Genomic DNA, 12,622 nt, shown 5'->3' on the forward strand with positions numbered 1-12,622 from the left:
TCATCTGATTGGTCATCCTTTCAGATAATTTTGCCCACCACACCCTGTGCATACATACGTACGCACACCTTGTGCATAACAGGAACACCATCTAGCCCTTATTTTTTAAAAAATCAATATTTGTTTCAGAGCAAGAATGGGGGGCATGCCCACTGTCCAACACCCTTGTGTACACAAGTCCGCCACTCTAAAAGTTTTTACATTGGCAGAGAACCTATCCACACAAATCAGGATAATGCTGGTTTTCTGTAGAAACAATCTGCTATAAAAACATTAAATCCTATTTCCTTATGCAAATTTATGAACAATGAGAACTCTGTCGTTCAGTACAAAACAATGAAGTCTGTTCCATCTCCTGTCTGTCAGGTAAATAGACTTAAGTCAGTTAGATGGTGTTCCTGTTAAGTGTCTTGATAAGATAGCTTCATTAGTTTGAGATCACTGGCAAATAGTTATAGTTCTAATTTAACCGGCATAGTAATAGTATTCAATTTCCCAGCTGCCAGATGAATCAGCTTCCAAGAAAGTTTAGAATTTGCACAGGTGTTTTGTGAAAAGGTAACAGTTTTGTGAAAAAGATAATGGTTGTACACAGGACAAGTCCACATAGAGATTTTGAATGTGATCGGAAGTGCACTTAATGCACACCTAACCCATGAAGCATAAAGTATTGTCCATAATTCTATCACCTAATTTGGTATATTGTATAGAATAGTTCTCAGAGATGGACAAATGTGTTGGGTGTAAGAAATAAGGAAGAAACAACCTGCCCTTTTAATATAAGTAATGTTTATCTGTCTGTAAAGTCTCCTTGGATGAAACTGAATTATAATTCTGAGTGATTGTAACCCATTACACATTCCTGATGTTGCCAGCTGCAATACCAAGAAAAATGACTCTCCATGTAAACAAAAATGTGTTGAGTCAAATACATATGTTATCCTGCATTGTCATTTGTATGCTAATATACTTCACACATATTTGAAATCTGTTCTAGCTAGTATGATGGATTGTCCTGACTAGAGATGGGCACGAACCGCATTACGAACTTCAAAATCTCATGAAATTGGCGATTGTGATCCAGCAGATCGTGATTGTCCACGGCCAATGAACCAGCGTTCGGAAGAAGCCTGGTTCGGTGCGTTTGGTCACGGTTCGGGAAGCCAGACAGTCAGGTGCCATCAATCAATTCCCTTGGAAACGGAGCCGGGGGAATGCCTGAACTCTGTCTGCACTCCTTCTGTTGCCCTGGAAACCCGAATGGAAGCCCCACTTACCTTGATCGGCAGGTCTTCCTTCCAACCATGGAGCTGCAAAGCGGTTACAAGTTGGGAGAAGACACCCGGGGGAGGGAGGGGGGAGGGGGTGTTCTGTAGCCACAGGCACTCCAATCTCATCCCCGCAAACCCTGATAGGCAGCTCCGACGGCCAAACACAGACATCCCGCGTTGCTCTATGGGACCTCAGCTTATAAAAAGCACTGCAATCCCAGTTCTGGTTTCACTTTCAGTGAGCAGTGGAGTGCGACGGAGCTCTTGCTTGCTACTTGCTAGCTTTTGGGGAGAGACACAGAGAGTATAATTGAGCTGGGATTTTTGGGATAGGCATCTATCTCCTCTGGTTCCAGGGCTGCTGCCAGGCCCTGGGGCCAAGCTCAGTGGGCACCTCGGCTGAGGGCTCACCTTGATTATTATCACTGCCTGATCGGATCAGGTCTGTGGGAGTGGTGGGCTAGGGCTCTAGTCCCTCCCTCCCTCTGGTGCCAGAGCTGCTGCCAGTCCCTGGGGCCAAGCTCAGTGGGCACCTCGGCTGAGGGCTCACAGTATTATTACTAGTGCCTGATCTGGTCAGGCCTCTGGGAGTGGTGGGCTAGGGCTCTAGTCCCTCCCTCCCTCTGGTGCCAGGGCTGCTGCCAGGCCCTGGGGCCAAGCTCAGTGGGCATCTCAAAGGTTATCACAAAAATAAGTTATGACTGTATTTATGTATTTGTAATGCCGTATCTTTTAAATTAATCTTTCCCATAATAACTTGAATTGTTGATATATGCCAATAAAGGCTAACTTGACTTGACTTGACTTGACTTGACTTGACTCGCCATTTTGTGGAGAGTTTAGCCCATTCCCAGTGCTCCGCAGTAAGCGTGTTCATCAGTAAACAAGGCAATCACGGGTACGAGATTATCTGCAAAAACAAAAATCCTTGTAATAGACACTCTACAAAAATAAACTACTACTGTGCAAAAAATTGTAATGAAGAGCAATAATACTTTTCACTGTGTGATGGGTATATCTTGTTTTGTATTTTTGAAATGGATACGTACTATTGAGCTACAGCCACTAGAATTGTCGTATACCTGATAATCTCCGTTCAAAATATAAATGTATTGTGTTGAAAAGTATTATTGCCCAAGGTTAGAGGCTCTTGTATGAATTATGAGATAAGGTCAAACATTAGGATCTTGTTTGTTGCACTTGCTCTTCATTACAATTTTTTGCAAGTGTGTTCATAGCTGCAGCCGTTGCTGGGAGACCTCATCAGCACCAAAGAATAATTGCACCCAGAGCTGAGTAATCTGTTCCCTGTAGCCAAAGTGTAATTGGGTCAGCAACTTTTCAAAGAGTGTAACTTGGCAGATTCAAAACACCAAAGAGTCTATAACCATAACTTTTAAAAGTGTTTTTATACATTCACAAATTAAGATCTGCAAAAGTATGATCTCTCCATTTGCCATTCCATTTATGTTCTCTCTCTCTTTAGTTACTATTGGATTTAATTCTAATTCTAAACAAAATGAATATTAATTAACTTTGCTCTTCAATAGCAATCCAAGTAGAAAGTCTGAGCCAAAACAAGTCATATTTTATATTAGTATAATTCAAAATGGAAGACCAATTTTCTATGAAGCTTTGAAAACTGCATGTTAATTTTTTTTGTGTTTGTTATATGCCATTCCCATGGTGGCCACAGATCATGAGTTAGAAATGTCATTTTGCATGATCACAAGAGCAAAGATTTTTACCTAAACAGAATATTCTATTTTGCTCTTAAGTATCTTGTGGACGTGAAAAGTTGAAAACATACTTACTCTTCTAATATTTTTTATTGTTTTGATTATTTGTCTAAACTGATTTTAGTAGGCCAATGTACAGACAGAAGTCTCCCCCTCTCCATCTCATAATATAGAACCCAGAGGTGCCCTGTAACTGTGACTAAGAGCAGAACCACAAGTGACAAAAGGCACAGGTTGGACACTAGTCAGCTTCCCTCAAGTTTTGATGGGAAATGTAGGCATCCTAGTCTTGCAGCTTGGCTCTCTGACTGCTGTCCAATGGACTTTTCAACTGTCACTTGTCCAACATTCCACCAAGCTGCCTACATTTCCCATGAAAACTTGAGGGAAGCTGGCAAGTGTCCAATCTGTGCCTTTTGTCACTTGTAGTTCTGCTCTAACTGTAGCTTCATGGCTGGGGGAAACAACTTTGCTTGAGAAAGAGAATGAATCTGGAAGATGGGTCTGATGGAAAGGAATGTATCTATCAGTCTCAAAATGTGACTGGAGATGCCTGTCTTGGCTTTATTTCACAGTGAATAATGATTCATATGACTACTACAGCAACAGACTGTTTTCACTCTAAGCAATGTTCACACAATTTGATTCTGCCACTAGGATTCTGCCAGATCTCATGGCTGATGTTTTTCCCCCTCTTTTTATCTATAAATATAAGGAAGAAATTAGTACCTGTTAATCCTCTAAGAATTTTAGCTAAATTGTAATTCCATATCATTCTATAGTTTTTGTATTTCTCTCTTTTACCATCTTAGTTTTAAACTTTTAAGTTTTATTCTCTTATGCAAATATGTTTTAACCTTTTGCTGTGGTACACTGTTTTATGTCAGTGTATATGTGGAGATGTTATGGTCTATGGCTACATTAACTGTGCAATCCTAAGCTCCGAGGCAGCGCTCCTGGCCGTGCGTCGATGCAAATGCAGCATTGCCCCGCCACTCCCTATGGACTTTTGCAGGAGAGCCACAGCGGTGCAAGAGCTTGGCAAGGCGAGGTGCAGCTGCCACCAAGAGCACCCACCCTCCCCCTGACAACCCTGCCCACACCAGCCAATGGCCACATTGCTCCCCTGACAGGTGAGCAAGGGGCACAGCCAATGGGGAGGCCATGATCCCCGCTGCCCACAAACAACCCCCCCATCAGGGAGTGGGCATCCTTGCCGGGGAGGGAGTACAGAGGTAACATAGAAGGGGTGGATCGGACACCCATCCTTTTGCCCATCCAACCTCCATTTTTGCTGAGGGCCAAACTAGTGGCTGCAGCTCGGCACGGCTGCAAATTTCCCTGCCGCCGCCACCACCACCACCACCACAAGAAACAGGTTCCCCCTCCCTGACCAGAAATGTGGCAGGATTTAGCAAGGATCGCACTCGCAGCCTGAAGCAGTTGGGATCAGCCCCCAGGTCCCAGAGAGGCAAGTGTGTGGCGGGGGGGCATGTTCTTCAATGAATGACAAGCATACCCATTGGAAACTACTGGCAAGAGGTGACGGGAGTGAAAAGTGCCTACAGACTTGCTGCAACACCATTTGAACACGTCACTGCATCACAAAAATGCAAGAATGTGGGTTGGGCCTCGAGAGCCATGCCCTTGTCTTGGGTTGACACCCCCGAGAATGGGTTGACAGCCTGCAGGAGCAGAGAAACTGTTCCAGGGGCCATCATCCACCCCCTCTCTGCACCAGATTTCCTGTCCATCCCTGCTTCCGGAAACAGTGCAAAGGAGGGTGGACCATCCTCCCGGAGGAAAAGCCCCCGAGATCCCAAGATGTCACTCAACATCTCCCACCTCCCGGCAGCAACTTCCTTCTTCCCCCGCATGCAGCGATCATCTGCCTGGCTTATCAGATGCCAGCAGCTCAGTCCATCAGAGAATGAAAGTCATCAGTGGAGCCTCCTCCTGTCCTGCCAGACATTCATGGGCCACACTCCCACCCCACTGCCTGAAGTTACATTGTGCGTGGGGGAAGGGGGCAGGGAAGCGGGATGGGGCGCCACTTGACACCTGCTCCTTCTGGAAGCAGAGCCCACCCCATCCATCCCAGCCCTGAGCAAGGAAACATTTGTGGGGATGTGTGAAAAGACATCCCGTTGGGGAGTTGGGGCAGGGTTTCTCTCAATGTCAGGGAAGCGAGCAAACAGACAGGCAGTTTGTTGTTTTTTAATATATATTTTATTAAACTGGAAACGGTGAAGAGGTTCTCTGGATGTGTTTCCTGCCAATGTCCCTTGGCTGGAAAGGGTGCAAAGGCAGTTTGTGCAGCATTCAGAGCCACAAAATCCATCCCTCATCCTGCCCTCACAGGGGCATGGTTGAGCTGCAGGCTGCCTTGGGAAACTGCTCCCTGGGCAGGACATGAATGGCTCTTGCAGAGGATTACAGGGGGCTCAGACAGCCAAGCTCCTTGGTCTCCCAGATAAGTTGCAACCTGCCTGCAAGGGAAACAGAGACATGTGTTGCAAGTGACACAGGCCGGTCCATGAACGAGGCCAAGCCCAATCTGCAACGTGGGTGTCCATGGTTGAAAGCTGTGGTTGCAGGTCCACAGGTGCAGCTCGCAACCACATGATGCATGACTCTCTGGTGAGACAGCGCTCTGCATCGGGATGTTCTTCTCCTGTGCTGGAGAAAGTCAAGGGGCTGAGCACCCCTCCAGCAACAGGGAGTTTCAAACCCCCAGTCACCTTGACACGTGGCTGCATTTCCTCCTCTGCTGGGAGAGGCCCCAGCTGAGGAAGTGTGAACAGAGCACCTGAATGCGTAGCTGGCAGCCTCCCCCCCGCCCCGAATGGCTGTATCAAGACTAGTTTTCTGGGCAATGGCCTCTGTGGCAGGCAGGCGCTGTCACCCCCCCCCTTACCGAGCCTCACATGTTGGTGGTCAGGAGAGTTCAGGTGAGGAAGGCAGCTGGCACAAATCAGTGAGCCAGGTTAGCTGCCACTCCAGAAACTTCTTACTTGTCAGTGCTCCCTTGCTTCTTCCCAAGCAGGGAGTCCAGAGTCAGATAACCTGCAAGGGGACTTGGGTGGTTATTGTAAGTTAGTCAAACATTCTGGACTTTGCTCCTCTTCTCATGAGTGAGTGCAAAGTGTTCCCAATTTTCTGCCAAGTCCCCCCCAGTGCACTCATGGCCGGCCATCATGAACATCTACTCTCTTGCCTCGCGCACAAAGTCCTTGCTGCAGGGGGCTGACAGGCAGAGCCTCCAGCCGCCTGACCACTTACCTGAGCATGGGTGGCACAGCCGGAGGTTTTGTAGGTGATTTGCCTGGGCAGGTGATTTGCCATGGGGAGAGGGGCTCGCCCACCTTGGAAGTGCATGTGGATTGGTCCTCGCGGTAGTCATCATCCTATGTCCCATTTGGGCTGCATGGGCGGGACTGAGTGCTGGGAAAGGGGCCCGAGTTTTCCCGTTCAATGGGTGCCTATGGGCTACACTTCCTTTTTTCATGGCATAACTTGCCGCTGCTGCAAGGGGCGTTCCCAGGCCTGGGGCAGCTTAGGAAGCTGACTAACTCATGGCATGCCCCCTGCCCCACCCCTTCTGACACCGGCGTGGGACTTGTGCCTCTGCCCATCTGCCAAGTGTCCCTGCTGGCAGCTGCCTGGCCGCAGTAGCGCGCCTTGGGCGGGTGTTGGCGGAGAGGGGGTTATGTCCACATAAGAGCCATTTACACCTGCGCAAGCCTTAGTTCTCTCCCTTTCCACCCCCCCCCCTTAGGATTGGACTCCCCAAAACTACAGGAGCTGAAGAGATGCAAGCAACCCCAGCTAAAAAGGCACAACACCCTTAGACATACACAACAACCTTCCCCCTTTAGCCAATGCAGTCTTCATCCAACAAGGTGGTACTTTTTCATAGTTAGATGCTGGGGTTCTGCTGTCAGATATAGGATCTTGAGGCAATTCTACTTCAGTCACTTCTGCAGACAAAGCCACGAAACAGTCCTAACTTCTGATGACTCTGGTGACTGGTGATGTAGCAGGAGGAACAACAACCCCAGAGTGCTCTAAGCTGGTCCTCTGAAGACTCTCTTATTGTCTGTCTGCTTTTTGATGATCATCTTCTTAGTTAATCTACATGCCAATGCCACACTGGCCCATCTGCACACTGAACCTCGTAGGACATCGGCCCAGCAACCTCCGTGATGGTAGAAGGAATTCACCCTGGTCAGAATCCAAAGTTCCCTGAGTAAACCAACCGAGGTACAACAAAAAGATAGTGCTGACAGGGCAGCATACAAGGTTCATTCCTGTATTTCTACTAGGCCCTCAATTAAATCTGAATGGAGATGATCAAGACAAATTTTGAGATTCAGCAGGACTGACTTCTGTCATTCAACAAGGAGAAAAATGTTGATCAATGAGAAATTGGGCAAAACGTTTTGCCCAATTGCCTCCCAGAATCCTTTTCAAAGCATCTTTTGTAGTCTGCACCATCCATTCAACCTGGCCATTCCCTCAGGATTGGTGAGGCGACAGCTTTAATCAGATTTCTGTCTGCAGACTCCTGGATTCTGCTGATATAAATGCATGCTCATTGCCTGATAAAATTGTGTCAGGCAATAAATTATTCAGTGCTGCAATTGTTACTATTGATGTTTGTGATAGCACTAAAACCACTTTGAGACATTTAGAATGTGCCACAATTAAGAAGTTCTTTCCCTGGAAGGGTCTGCAAAATCAGTATGAAATCCTGACTAAGGCTTCTTGGTCACTTCTCAGGGAAATAAGGTGCTATTGGTTTGTTATGTCTAGTAACCTGGCTTGTGCTGCACTTGGTAACAGTTTTTTCAATGTCCAAGTAAATTCCAGGCTACCAGATACAACTTCTAGTTAGCGCTTTCATGTGAATAATTCTTGAGTGTGCAGCATGCAATGTGGACAAAATGGTTTGGCACCCCCCCCCCAATAACAACATTGTTTCTCTACAGTAAGCATAATTTATGAGCAGACAATTCATGCTGGCAGCTTTTGAATTATTTGAATTTGTCAAGCAGTTTTTTCAGCTGGCTACTCTCCTCCACACACAATTTAAAATATTGTGACATTCCAAGTAGTTAATCTAGCAATTTGACTATCCAGAAGAAGTGTATCTGGGAGGTTTTCCAGCATCAAGACTACCAATGGAGGAGGCATCTCCAAATCAGGAACATGAAGTGGTAACTGATTCAGTGTCAGCATTAGCATTTGTTCTTCCAGGTCTATAAACCAATGTATAACCACCGTATTTGGATGTTTTTAAGCAGAGGCTAGATAGCCATCTGTCAGAAATGCTGATTCTGTGAACCCAGGCAGATCATGAGGGGGAGGGCAGGAAGGGTCACATCAGTGCTAAGTTCTTGTGGCCCCATCTTACATGCCCGGATCTATCTATCTATCTATCTATCTATCTATCTATCTATCTATCTATCTATCTATCTATCTATCTATCTATCTATCTATCTATCTATCTATCTATCTATCTATCTATCTATCTATCTATCTATCTATCTATCTATCTATCTATCTATCTATCTATCTATCTATCTATCTATCTATCTATCATCTGTGTCTGTCTGTCTGTCATATCTACAGCCATCTCTTGACCTGTTTTTGATTTCTTATGATACCTGAGGAGTTCTTGCCCAGAGACATGCTTTAGTTAGTTTTCTTATTTTCCTGTGAATTGGGCCCTGCTTTTGTCCAGTAGGACCCTGAGGTGGCCAGGATGAGATTACTCTTCTCTGTGAACAAAATGGCCCCAGGAGATCTATTCTTTCTCATCCTCTCATCTCATTCAGAAGCTGGCGCATAGCTATGGCAACACGAGGAAGAGACATCTGCCTGTCTTATTCTGTAATAGCCTTGGGTAATTGTGTTGCTTGGCTTTCTTGAATAAAGATTAGCTCTCTCTCTCTCTTCAATTTTTGTCACCATTTTGCAGGAACTGAACACCTTTATTTATAAGAACATGCTCAAAAGATAAACACTAGCCTACTGGAAGGATTCTGAGGGTTTCACTAAGCCCTGCTAGAAAGAGGCCAGGAATGTATTGATATGGGCTGCAGCGTGCAGCAAAAGAGGTGCTGGGGTAAATTGAATAGGGGAGTTGGCAAGCTGCTGCATGATGGTGTTCATCAGTGCCTGGGACCTTCCATAAACATGTTACATGTAAAAGAGTGGGGAGGAAATAGTAAAGCTGAAACAAAGAAAGGACCGAGTCATATTTAAAATGGGGGCAAATCTTGACGGGAATGCTTAAAAAGTCTTTACTGAGCATAACATTTTATGGACGGTCTCTTCTGCATCATCAGAGTGGGTCAACAAGAGGTGATCGTGAGAGACTCATCTAGTAACTTGGCAAATGATTGAGAATTCATCCAACAGCCACTCTGGTGAGAAAAAATGAAAGCATCCAGCCATTTACTGTAGTCAGAGTACAATCAGGGGCACTTAGTCACACCATTTTATTTATTTTAATCATTAAACATGGTGGTAAAAAACTGGCCCTTAATGTGATCCTCAGGCTGTACCTGCTGGTTGGTCGCGGTTTATGATAGTCTGCCTGACCCATGCCTTTCCCCACATAGCTCCTACCCAAGAGAACAGGCTCTCCGAGGCAGTGAGGGGGGCACCATCTCTAGAGTTATTTATTTAGGAGGCACTGCAAGACTGTTCCATTTGTTAGGGCTTTTAATGGTGGTGCGCACACACGCACACACGCACACACACACACACACACACACACACACATTTGAATTTGTAAGCTGGCTTGAGCTATGGTAATTGAAATATTTTACTTGATTTGGCTTGAGCAATGGGAAAGTAAATGTTTTAAATGAATGAATAAAATAAAGACTTTCATGGGGCGGGTAGGGGGAGCTTTTTAAACCCTTTCCCATCTGATTGCTCCAAGTTGTTCCCTCTATATACAGTCAGGAAAAGCCATCACTACTTCCTTGTATGGGGTGTAAGGAAGATTCACTCCTGTTTGTGAAAGTGCTTGAGCAAACATATGGCATAATCAGTGATATCTAAGCTAGTAACACATTTTTTTAAAAAAAACCTGTCTTATTTTTACATTATTTGAAAAAGAGATTCTTGGTTACTCTCCTAGCAATAACTCAAAGGAGACACCATATTATGTCTGCTTGCGGCGGCGAGGGTGGGTTGCAATGGCTGGTTGTGAATTATCTTTGGTTAGGAGAGTCTAGTTAAATCTCTTCAGGGAGGCAGTTGTGACAGCTGGTGTGTTTGCCAGCTCGCCTCTTGTTAAACTGCTGATTTTCTAATCATCTAATTTGCCAGCTTGGTAATTTGTTTATTGCTGATTAGATCTGAGTCAGAGAACTTCTGTTCTCTTTGGGAGGCAAACAATTATGCTGAAAGTTATCCTATAGACTTTGGTGCGGGCTGCAGTCTACTATATGGGGAAGTCTGCAAAGCCCTTGAAGAAGTTCTGCAGCAGATGTCTGGTTTGGAGACAGGGTGCATTCATCATAATGCCATACTGGTGTGATATAAATGCTACTTGAATAGATACATGCCCTGTCCATCATGTATATTGAAGTGGTTGTGTGACTGCTTTACCACATGCCAAGCTTGTAATTCAGATCACATTTACAGACAGCTTAGAGGACAATGAAGAATCAATCAGCTGAATCATTCCTCAATAGCCCAATTGGCAAGTGTCCGATTCTTTGCAAAGTTTCCAAATTCAGTTCGGGCAGTGAAATTCACAAGCTGAAAGTTGCATTTGGGTTGAACTATTCAGATGACCTTTGAGCACAAATCAGGGCCAATCTGCACATACAGAGAAATGGGATGAACTTAGACGGCAGGTGGGGGATTGAATAGGCAAACGTTCAAAATCTCCCTCTGTGGCAGAACAGCCTCACTGACTTGTGAGCACTATCCCTTGTTGCCCTCCGGGGTGTCTGGATTTAACCCATGGCACTCCAAGTCTCCTCTTGGCACGTGGCATGCACTTGTTGCCTCCCTAACCCTCAGAGGAGCTTCCGCTCCTTCTCTCTTGTACCTGTTGTCACCACTTGGCCTTTGTGGGAATTGCCATGGGGAAAGCTAATACTCCCTGCTCCCCGTGCACGCTTGCCATGCTGAACCCTACCTGGTGTCCAGTCTCCTGCTACCCAGCACCTGGTTACTGGAAGGACTGCTTGCTGACCTTGTGCACCACTGGGTGAATCAGCAAATTGCCAAAAGACCTCCCCCTTCCTGCAGTGCCTGTTTTAAATAGTGTGATTGTGCAGTGGAAGTCTATGTGGTACAGAGAACAGCTACCAGTATATATTTTACAGAATAACTGTCCTTCCTCTGCCAGTGTATTGCAATCAAAAGATGTCCATAGTCTTGACTCAGCTGCGAGCAGGGCTTTTTTTTTGCTGGAACACAGTGGAACGCAGTTCCCGGACCGCTAGAAAGTAATCATGTGGTGTCTGGGAGGAGCTGCCTTTACCGCCACTTCCTCAAGTGCTTCTCCCTGGCTGGAGGCAGAAGGGAGCTTCCCCGCCTGCAAGGGCATGCTGGACAACAAAGCAGCAGACGTGGCCAGTTGGCACAGGAGATTTCCTGTCCCAGATGCACAGACCAGGCGCAGGCGCTTTCCCTTCCCAGCGCTCCTCCACTCCAGCCCTGCGCCCAGGCAACATGAGCTTATGGTCTTGTATCAGAGCGAAACTGACATTGTGGATACAATCCCTGGCCAGCCAGACAGTGAGTCTGCCTGTCCCTTCCTTGTTCCCTGTGCTCTCCACAGGTCTCGCCTGGAGGCATCGCTCTGGCCATGGCTTGCCTGCCTTTCTTCTTGCTCGCCCGCCCCATGCTTTGTGGGTCTCTTGTGGCTGCATTGGGCTTTCCGTTGTGTGCAGTCCTACCCTGGAGTCGAGTGGAGCATGCTGCGGGGCAGTGTTGCACTTTTTGCACTCTTGGGCACTTCGAAAGGGAAGGAAACACCCATCGGTAATCTAGCACTGGTGGAAGTAGAACTGCTCCAAAGCATTTTTTTTAAAAAAGCAGACAGCTTTTTAAAAAGCTGAGGAGGAGAGGGTTTTCAGCAAGGTATAATGGCATAGAGTTAAGGTTGCCAGCTCCAGTTGAGAAATTCCTGGAAATTTGAGGAGCGGAGCATGGAGAGGATAGAATTTGGGAAAGGGATGGACCACAGCAGGGTATAATGCCATGGAGTCCACCCTCCAAAGCAGCCATTTTCTCCAGGGGAACTGATCTCTATGGCCTGGAGAGCAGTTTTAATTCCAGGAGATCTCCAGCCACCACCTGGAGGCTGGCAACCCTACAAGGAGAGTCTGCGCTGCATCTGTGGTGCTCTGATGAGGTGGCCAGCTTGCGGGGCACCAAGCTGTCCCTCCTGCAGCGGCTGCTGTCTGAGGAGCGCGCCGAGCTGGCGGCAGCAGCGGCATGGGCGGCTGTGCCGGAGGGCTGCCAAGTAAGGGGCGGGGAGGCAAGTGGGCCCGAATGGCAGGAGCACTGCCGGGGGGTGACTGCGCCCTGTGTAATGATATCACTTCTCGGAAGTGATGTCATCACGCCGTCCAG

The sequence above is a fragment of the Eublepharis macularius genome, chromosome 4, assembly GCF_028583425.1.
Source record: "Eublepharis macularius isolate TG4126 chromosome 4, MPM_Emac_v1.0, whole genome shotgun sequence".
NCBI classification, from domain to species: domain Eukaryota; kingdom Metazoa; phylum Chordata; class Lepidosauria; order Squamata; family Eublepharidae; genus Eublepharis; species Eublepharis macularius.